Below are 10,998 nucleotides of genomic sequence, written 5' to 3'. Positions count from 1 at the left end.
GTTTACGCATCCGTAGATGATGCCATCAAGCTGGTCAGGGGGTGCGGCAAGCATGCTGAGTTGCCTAAGAGCGACATTCAATCGGCTTTCCAGCTGCTGCCAATACACCCAGATGATTTTGATATGCTAGGTATGCAATTCGATGGGGCAATTTATGTTGACAGGGTGCTTCCTATGGGTTGCGCCATTTCATGTGCACTTTTTGAGGCTTTCAGTACTTTCCTGCAGTGGGCCTTTGTCAAACAGAGTGGTCATCGGACGGTGACACACTACTTGGATGATTTCCTTTTCCTAGGGAACGCCTCTTCTGGAGACTGCGGAAGGGCGCTGACAGCTTCTCAGGATTTAGCTCAGAGTTTTGGGGTGCCTTTGGCTCCAGAAAAGACAGAAGGGCCACAGTCAGTCTTAACATTTTTAGGCATAGAGCTGGACACAAACACCATGGTGGCTAGATTGCCGGGACCTAAGGTGAAAGAGATGATGGAATTCTTGGGCACAGTGAGGGTACTCCACAAGATTGATCTGCGGTCAGCTCAGAAGCTGTTAGGCTACCTAAATTTCGCTTGCAGGGTTGTACGGGGAGGCAGGACTTTCTGTAGGCGTTTGGGCTTAGCCATGTTGGGAGCGGTGCTGCCACACCATAGGATACGTGTTTCGGTAGGTATGAGGGAGGATATCAAGGTGTGGGAAACTTTTTGGGCAGATTTCAATGGTGTGTCCATGTTTTTCTGCAAAGCCACTACGGTTTGACAAGTGCAGATTTTTTCAGATGCAGCAGGAGCCGCAGGTTTCAGGCTTTTCTGGGACGGAGATGTTGTGCAGAAACATGGCCATTACGGTGACTGCAGCAAGGGAGGAGCATTTCCTTTAGTTTTTTACCCTCTTGGTGGCCTTGGCGGTGTGGGGGCATGAGTTAGCGAACAGGACAGTGGTTTTTCACGTTGACAACATGACAGTAATCGACTTAGTTAACAGACAGAGAGTGAGGGATCTCAGGGTTTTGCGCTTGTTGCGCCAATTTATGCTTCGCTGTCTATCATTGAATGTTATTTTCAAAGCTGCACACATACCTGGGGTGTACAATGAGATTGCAGATTCTCTGTCTCGTTCACAGTGGCAATGTTTTTGCACATTGGCACCAGGAGCGGAGCAGAACAAGACCACGTTCCCGGCAGACATTTGGGAGTGGGGGGCGTGATGATCACTGGGTTGGTGGAGATGTCCTTAGCGGAATCCACTCGGTGGAGTTGCAGGCTGGCATGGTTGGATTTTCAAGCCTTTGAGTCCTGTCAGGGCAACTTTTGGTCACAAGGAACTGAGGTGCTAGAGTTACGCGTGTTGCGTTTTGTGCTATTTCTGATTGGGAAAGGTTTGTGGCCCGCAACCATTGGTGGCAAACTGGCCCCGGTATCTTTTTACCGGAAACTCTTTTTTGGTTGTGACCCAGCGCGCAATGATTTGTTAGGAAAGATGCTAAAAGGCTGGGGCAGGGTTAGGTCAAGTTAAACAAGGGCAGTTAGAGAACCCATCACTTTTGAGTTGTTACTGGAGCTTTTGCATGTTTTGCCAGTTTGCTGCACTGACTAATGTGAGTTGGCTTTATTTCGGCTTTGCATGGTGTGGATGTTCTTTGGGGCTTTTCGGGTATCAGAACTGTTAGGGGTACGAAAGGGGGTTGGGGTAAAGGTTAAGGAGGTTTGCCTGCATGGGGATCGTTTGGGGATTTGGCTCAGGCGCTCAAAGACAGATCAGTTGGGGAAAGGGAAATGGATGTGGCTGGACAGAGGTGGTAACGCGGCAGCCTGTCCGGTACTGGAATGGATGAGCTTTCAGGGAGTGAGGTGCTTGGCAGGGGAAAGCAGAGTTTTTGTGCACATGTCAGGGGCAAAGCTTACTAGTTTTCAGTTGTTGCAGGTGTTACGTATGGCTTTAAGGTGGACGGGGCGTCAAGCTTTTGACTTTGGCACTCACTCCTTTAGGATTGGGGCGGCTACTGCTGCGGCTCACTTGGGTTGTGACTGGGCGAAGATTAAGGCTATAGGTAGATGGAAGTCTAGATGCTGCGAGCGCTAGGTGAGGCCATAGCAAGTTGTTCTTTTCAGGATCCATGCAGGATAGCCAATGTTCGGCAGTGGTTTGGGGATGCAGTTTAAGATTAGAGACCGTTGTTACAGTTCTTTTTCTTTGCAGGATGCGTATACGGACCACAGAAGGACAAGATGACCACATGGCTGGTCGGCCATTCTTTTATCCACTGGGCGGCGAAGTTTGCAGAAAAGCAGATTTACGGACGGGCTTTGGGACTCCCTAGTGGTCAACACAAAGTTCTCTGGTGGGGTAAAAGCGGCATGAGGTGGGGAAGTCTGCTTCCGTTTATTTCTTCTAGCCTGCCGAACTGGGGCTGTCCAGACTTATTGTTGATTCACCTGGGGGAAAATGACCTGGTGAAACTGTCAGGCCTCACATTACTGTAACACATGCAGAGAGATCTGGAACTCCTTAAGCAGAGGTTACATGGTACCTATTTGGTCTGGACCGAGTTTGTGCCTCGACGAGTGTGGAGAGGGGCAATTAAGCATGGAGCCATAGAGCGGGCTCGCAAAAAGCTCAATCGGGCTATGAGGGTTTTCTGCTGGTCACATGGGATAAAGGTTTTAAAACATGAGGACATCAAGGAACAGGACGAGGCACTTTTCAGGGCAGATGGAGTGCATCTGTCACAGTTGGGGAATGCATATTATTTAACCGATTTGAGGCTGCTGGTAGGAGATTTGTGGGGGTAAAAGATGTGGCTCAGAGAGCAGGTGTGAGGGAATAAGAGTGCAACAGTGTTAAAAAAAAGAAGAAAAAAAAATCTTTTGGTGGGGCAGCAAAACGCCAAGTGGGTTTATGCTGGATGGCAGTAGATGGGGGAGGGTGGAGAGTCAGATGCGGGCTTGGCCTCCCAACAAGTAGGCTAAGGATCAGAGTGTGGGGGATGCACGAAGCAAGTAGGGCATGAAAGGAAAAGGGAAGTGTTAGCGAAAAAGGCGGGTTTTGAAGTGAAAAGATGAGCGGGGAAATTTTAAAGGGTGGGCTCTGTTAAAGTTGGGGTGTATACGTTTAAAAGTTAAAACATGTATTATTGTTACAATCCTGTCCTAAATAAATGACCTTTTACACTAACGACTGGTGTCACTGAGGTATGTCCCGAAGCTGTAGGAACAGTACAGTCGATAGGATGCTCTTGGTTTTCATCACTACCTCTGGGGTGATGGGATCTAATTATTTGTTTTTGTGTAAAGTGGAACAAAAACAAGTGACCAAACAGGGTTTCAAAAACTGATGCCTATTATACAAAAACAACCATGGAATGTACTTGTTAGCCTCGGATTTTAGAATTAAGCAGGCTTCAGCAAATGATTCTTTCTGAAGGGCTTGTTTATTCAAAATCTTGGCAGTGGGAGTGCATTTTTTGTGAATTAACATTCTATCCGAGCAGATTGCTCGTGCAGCAAAAATGACACTATACAAACATGTAGAAAAACAAAATAATTTAGCATGAGCTGATCACTGAAGTTTGGCTCCAACTCCTGAATGTACAGTATGTGATCTTGTGCACAACATGTACTGTTCACAGCTACAAGTTCAGCTTGCATTGTGAACGTATTTTGACAAAGGGGCTTACAAGGCGCTCATTGCACGTAATGCATTTTTCGTCTGTTTTGATGCGTTTCTTCTCTCATACATGTTGCTGGTTTGCATCGAGTATGTTGGTGGCTGCAGATGTTGCTGGGGCACCAGTCACTGTCTTTATGTTTTTTGGTGTGTTTTAGTTTAATGCACTTCCACATTGAGCGTGATAGATATACATCGGGTGCCCTTCCAAGCCACCCCCTCTCTCCAGTGCATTTACTGGATCTGTCCCCCAACACCAGAATAGGACTGGCTTATAGGGCAACCAGGCAGTGTCCCATGGTTTGGTCTGACAAGTCAGTGTTTTGCTGGTCTGGTCTGTGCTGTTGATTTCTCTGATATTACCACAATCATTGCCTGCACCAAGCACAAATGCATGCATCCTCCCGTACCCTGCATACACCTATATAGCATGTTTACAAATTCAAAACTGGCCTGATTTGCAAATGTCGGCCACTTTTTTGGACATTTGATTTGCTAATAAGGCCCGGGCCTATTTTCTGTTCCAGTCTGTTCCTGCCCAACACGTCATTGGGTACTCAATGGTCACAAAACAAAATCCCCGAAGCACCCTGTCATTTTAACCCAGTATAAGGTTTGTCACGTTTTAGAACTTTTATAAATGACTAGTGACATTTTGCATCCATTTCTTTCCCCTATTTTCTGACTAACCAGCCATGAACTTAGCTTCCAGAAAGCACTAAAAACTTGGCTGTTCTAGGGCCAGCTTCTCAAACATTGTTGTAGAGATTGTCTCTTAGCGCTGGGAGGCCTTCGGGTAGCCATGCGCTATATGAGCAACTTAACATTACATAATATAACATGAAAAAAACTCCAAGTTATACCCTAAAGATGGATTAATACAACAAAACGTATATAGCACTTACTACCCCTAATGAGGCGTTGAAGTGGTTCAAGGTAAGTAGCACGCTCCTCCAGAGCCCAAGAGGTTAATAGTTAGTGGGTTAGTATTTATTTTTCTTCTTCTTGAAAGTGGATTAGTTGTGTTAGGTTTGTGCTCTTGATTTCTTGTGTGTTTAGTAGAGTTTACAGTAGGGATAGGATAGTGGGAGTGGATCTGAGAGGGAAAGTAGTAGTTTGTTTACTGTAAGTATAGATGTCTCACAAGGCACTGAAGTCCTGTGGCACGGCCTGCACAGAGTACAGGGGCTGTGTACGCCTACAATGCACTGCACGGAGTACAGGGGCTGTGTACGCTTGCAATGCACTGCACAGCCTGCACTGAGTACAGGGGTTGTGTACGCTTACAATGCACTGCATGGCCTGCACAGAGTACAGGGGCTGTGTACGCTTACAATGCACTGCACAGAGTACAGGGGCTGTGTACGCTTGCAATGCACTGCTCAGAGTAGAGGGGCTGTGTACACTTACAATGCACTGCACAGCCTGCACAGAGTACAGGGGCTGTGTACGCTTGCAATGCAATGCACAGAGTACAGGAGCTGTGTACGCTTCCAATGCACTGCACAGCCTGCACAGAGTACAGGGTCTGTGTACGCTTACAATGTACTGCACGTAGTACAGAGGCTGTGTAAGCTTGTAATGCACTGCTCGGAGTGCAGGGGCTGTGTACGCTTACAGTGCACTGCACAGCCTGCACAGAGTACAGGGGCTGTGTATGCTTGCAATGCACTTCTCGGAGTACTGGGGATGTGTACGCTTACAATGCACTGCACAGCCTGCACAGAGTACAGGAGCTGTGTATGCTTACAATGCACTGCATGGCCTGCACAGAGTACAGGAGCTGTGTACGCTTAAAATGCACTGCATGGCATACACAGAGTACAGGGGCTGTGTACGCTTAAAATGCAAGGCCTGCACGGAGTACAGAAGCTGTGTGCACTCACAATGCGCTGCACGGCCTGCACAGAGTACAGGAGCTGTGTACGCTTACAATGCACTGCACGGCCTGCACAGAGTACAGGGGCTGTGTATGCTTACAATGCACTGCACGGCCTGCACAGAGTACAGGGATTGTGTACGCTTACAATGCACTGCACGGCCTGCACAGAGTACATGGGCTATGTATACTTACAATGCATTGCTAGGCCTGCACGGAGTACAGGGGTAGTGTACGCTTAAAATGCAGTTCTCTGCCTGCACTGAGTACAGGGGCTGTGTAAGCTTACAATGCACTGCACAGCCTGCACAGAGTACAGGGGATGTGTATACTTACAATGCACTGCAAGGCCTACACTGAGTACAGGGGCTGTGTACGCTTACAATGCACTGCATGGCATGCATGGAGTACAGGGGCTGTGTACGCTTACGATGCACTGCAAGGCCTGCACGGAGTACAGGGGCTGTGTACGCTTAGAATGCAGTGCACGGCCTGCACTGAGTACAGGGGCTGTGTACGCTTACAATGCACAGCACGGACTGCACCAAGTACAGGGGCTGTGTACACTTACAATGCATTGCTAGGCCTGCATGGAGTACAGGGCTAGTGTATGCTTACAATGCAGTGCACAGCCTGCACTGAGTACAGGGGCTGTGTACGCTTACAATGCACTGCACAGCCTGCACAGAGTACAGGGGCTGTGTACACTTACAATGCATTGCTAGGCCTGCACAGAGTACAGGGGTAGTGTATGCTTACAATGCACTGCACGGCACACATGTACTAGAGGGGCTGGGTACGCTTACGATGCACTGCACGGCCTGCACAGAGTACATGGGCTGTGTACACTTGCAATGCACTGCAAGGCCTGCACGCAGTACAGGGGCTGTGCATGCTTACAATGCACTGCACAGAATACAGGGGCAGTGTACGCTTACAATGCACTGCAAGGCCTGGACGGAGTACAGGGGCTGTGAACGCTTACAATGCAGTGCATGGCCTGCACTGAGTACAGGGGCTGTGTACGCTTACAATGCACTGCACGGCCTTCACTAAGTACAGGGTCTGTGTACACATACAATGCATTGCTAGGCCCGCATGGAGTACAGGGGTAGTGCACGCTTACAATGCAGTGCACGGCCTTCACTAAGTACAGGGGCTGTGTACACATACAATGCATTGCTAGGCCCGCACTGAGTACAGGGGCTGTGTACACTTACAATGCAGTGCACGGCCTGCACTGAGTACAGGGGCTGTGTACACTTACAATGCATTGCTAGGCCTGCATGGAGTACAGGAGTAGTGCATGCTTACAATGCACTGCCCGGCATGCATGGAGTACAGGGGCTGGGTACGCTTACGATGCACTGCACGGCCTGCACAGAGTACATGGGCTGTGTACACTTACAATGCACTGCAAGGCCTGCACGGAGGAGTACAGGGGCTGTGCATGCTTACAATGCAGTGCACGGCCTGCACTGAGTACAGGGGCTGTGTACACTTACAATGCATTGCTAGGCCTGCACGGAGTACAGGGGTAGTGTATGCTTACAATGCACTGCACGGCATGCATGTAGTACAGGGGCTGGGTATGCTTACGATGCACTGCACGGCCTGCACAGAGTACATGGGCTGTGTACACTTATAATGCACTGCAAGGTCTGCACGCAGTACAGGGGCTGTGCATGCTTACAATGCAGTGCACGGCCTGCACTGAGTACAGGGGCTATATATGCTTACAATCCACTGCACAGTCTGCACGGAGTACAGGGGCTGTGTACGCCTACAATGCACTGCACGGCCTGCACAGGGTACAGAGGCTGTGTACGTTTACAATGCACTGCAAGGCCTGCACGGAGAACAGGGGCTGTGTACGCTTACAATGCAGTGCATGGCCTGCACTGAGTACAGGGGCTGTGTACACTTACAATGCACTGCACGGCTTGCACCAAGTACAGGGGCTGTGTACACTTACAATGCATTGCTAGGCCTGCACGGAGTACAGGGGTAGTGTACGCTTACAATGCAGTGCCCGCCAAGTTGTAACTGCCGTGCAGCCGCCAATGCAGCTGCACTCCTGCGGTGGCCATTACGAGCGGGGATGTCGGCCGCAACACGGGAGCCGGCTCCAAATGGAGCCGGCGGTGCGACGGGTGCAGTTGCACCCGTCGCTCTTTTCACTGTCTGCTATGCAGACAGTGAAAAGCTCCATGGGGCCGTGGCAGGGGGCCCCTGCACATCCCATGCCATAGGATGGGCAGTGCAGGGGCCCATGACTCCCCTTTACGCCCGTGACTCCCCTTTACGCCAGCCTTTTCATGGCAGTTCCTACCATGAAAAGGCTGGCGGGAGGGGGTCTCGTAATCCCTTGGGCAGCGTTGCAAGCAGCGCTGCCCTGGGGGATTACAACCGCCGGGACCAACGTGACGGTAAACCGGCGGTCCCGGCAGTGCGACCGTGGCACTTCCACCGCAGTCATAATTAGCAGGATTGCACCGCCAGCCTGTTGGAGGTGCAATCTTCAGAACAGGCCTGGCGGTCTTTGACTGCCAGGGTTGTAATGAGGGCCTTTGTCTTTAGCTGTTTGATACCTTAAACCATCCTCACCTTCTTCCTTGCCCGATACTTACTTCTCCTCCTTATGAGGGAAGAGTTCCCTCTTGCTATGCCTTGCTGAGATTTTGCTGTTTTATCCTGGCTAATGGCGAATTGACTGATGTCCATAGGACGAAGACTGACGCTGTATGCTGACCCATTTGGAGGGGTAACTATAGGATGAGATACTGTAATTGTCTGTTTCCCTTTTCTTTCTAGGTATCAACTGCTCTTTTGATAGAGGCCATAGTTAGATGTTTTTCTAAATTCGTGTTGCTAAATTGTTTTGCATGAAGCCCAACATGCTGATGCTAATTAGAGGTTAGTTAAGGAGTTCACTAAAATCAGATGCAAATAGACAAATGTCTGAATTCTTGCTTTTGTTGAATAACGTGTTAATGTTACTCTGCTAAAGTTGATCCATGTTAACGTTGTGCTTTGTTCTAATGTTCATGATCTATGCTTTGATAAAATCTTATTTGAGTTGCCATATTAGAGTGGTCTTGATGTGCTTACTGGTATTGAGACTAATAAACATGCTACTAGAATGTAACTAATAGGGAATAAATATCCTAACTCTTACTAGATTTGTGTGGTTATTCATGGCTGAAGGGTCACGGTGTGTTTAATTCTTATCAAATGTTATTGATTAGTTTGATTCACTAGCTATTGTGAATATTGATGAGGTTATTGATCTATTAATTGCAATGTTAAATAGATATCTCGTCCTGAGGAGTCTCCAATCAGGGTCAAAAGGTTCATTGGCCTACAACGAGTCCCTGTGTAAGTTAAATTATCAAAGGTGGGACGCGTTATCAGTTCTGGTAGCAGAGGACGGTTTCGGCCCTTTGGGGCCCTAGGACGAGGGACCATTGTTTTAGATTTTTTTTGGGAATAATGCAATTTGGAGGGATGATGTGCCCCTAAGTCCCAAATGAATTTCCCGGAATCTCAGAGCTTGCCGAAGTGAGTTGGGTATGTTCTCGGCATTCTAGTGATAGTATGAGTGACGTAGGGTTTGCGCTTGTACAGCTTATGCATACCGCAGGTGAATTGTGAGGTTTGTGAGAATTTTAGGCCAGGTGATGTTTTAGTGGGAGTGTGTGTACTCAGCAGTATGAGAGTAGGGAAGTCGGCGAACTTCATGTGAGTGTGGCGCTTTGTGCTAAAAAATTGTCCACGTGGTTGTTGGTGATGTACGGACCCTGCGTGGTCTAAGACTCCGGAGTATATTGATAAGTGTATGAGACACTTGGTTTATGTTGTAATTTGCGCGATTTAATAGGACAATCGGGCGTGGTTGACAAGTCGAGTTTGAGTCAAAAGTGAGTGAATGAAAACTTCGATGGAGATTTGGTGAGTTCTAAAGTGCACTAGGACAAACCATCGACAAGTCAAGAGTAGAATTTGAGGGTCAAATTCTGCTTGCGAGTGCGGGATCTGAGAAGGAGAGAGTAGCGGCCGAGGCTTAAAGTGAAATCTCTGTAAAGTTCTGAAGCGATTGTGTTACCCTCCCTGTAGTAAACCAGCAAATTCGAGTTTTTGTTAGTGCTCACAAAATATTGCATTAGTTTGTGTGGATAGAGAGCGAGGAAGACAAGCCGCAAGACTTTGTCAGCCGCAGTGTGTGTGAGTGTGACTTCATTGGAGCTGCGCTGGGATAGGTCGGTTAGTGAGAAGGGTCGCGCACAGGTTGGCAGCCGTCCGTGAGAGGCAATTGGTTGAGAAGGTGGGTGAAGAGAGTTCTGGGAATTAAAGTCACGTCCTGATTCGATCACAACAAAATAAAAGACACAAAATGAAGTTTTTCAAGGCTTTAAAGAGCGCTTTGAGGGGAGATGTGTACATTACTGCGAGTGTGGGGGAGCCTACACCGCCAGAGGATACACTGGCTTACGCTGTAATGGTGGAGAGGGGAGTCGCGTCATGTCTTTGGCTAAAGCAGTGGTGCAAAATGACAGATAAAGATGGGTGTTTAGCGTTTCCGGAGCACGGATGGTTCAATATAATGATTTTAGAGAATTTGCAGAAGGCGTTAAATGAGCAAAAGCCACCTCCAGCACAGTTTGAGGCGTAAGCAATTTGGGAACTGATGGCCATAAGACAACGGCAACAAAAGTTTGAGAGGAGAATGAGGAAAGCAGAAAAGACACTAGCGGAAGCTAGGTGGGATAGCGAGCACAGGATGTGGAGAAGGGAAATAATAGATGTAGTTGGGATGTTTCCAGCAATAACCCAGGAAAGTGAAGCGCAAGGTGGTAAAGCCACTTGTAAGGTGGATAAGGGCTCTAGAAAAGCAAAAGAGACTAAGAAGTTCTGGGCAGACGCAGATGACTCAGATGATGATGAGTTCCTCAATCAGTTGTTACATGATCGACCACCACTATACGCCATAGATGACAATAGACCAAGTACTAGTGCAGGTCCTGTAAATTCGATGCAAAACCAGGGAACAACAAGCCAGGTACAGGTAAACTCTGTTGCAACACCAGCTCCGATACAGAATAGTGTCAGTGTGTCTAATGCTCCAGAGATGCAGACACAGTTGCAGCCACCACCGGTTCAGAGGCTCTACCCTGATGTTCCGGTACTAGAAACTACTACAAGTTTGATGGTGCCGTCAGATTCGGCATACACGAGACCAAAGCTGATACAAACTGAGCCAACTCCACTTTTACTGCCTCAGGCACAGCAACACTTATTATCGAATTGCATCTCAGTCACAGGACCGCAGACAGCCACAGCACCTGTAATGAATCAGAATGTGGGCACTATTGCTCCACAGGGTTTGGGAAGTAGGCAGCCGCCTGCCGCCATATCCTTACCTATGACAGTTGGTCCGCCAGTACCATTGTATGCACAGGCAA

This window comes from Pleurodeles waltl, chromosome 2_2, assembly GCF_031143425.1.
Source record: "Pleurodeles waltl isolate 20211129_DDA chromosome 2_2, aPleWal1.hap1.20221129, whole genome shotgun sequence".
In the NCBI taxonomy this organism is placed as follows: Eukaryota; Metazoa; Chordata; class Amphibia; order Caudata; family Salamandridae; genus Pleurodeles; species Pleurodeles waltl.
This window is presented reverse-complemented; position numbering follows the sequence as displayed.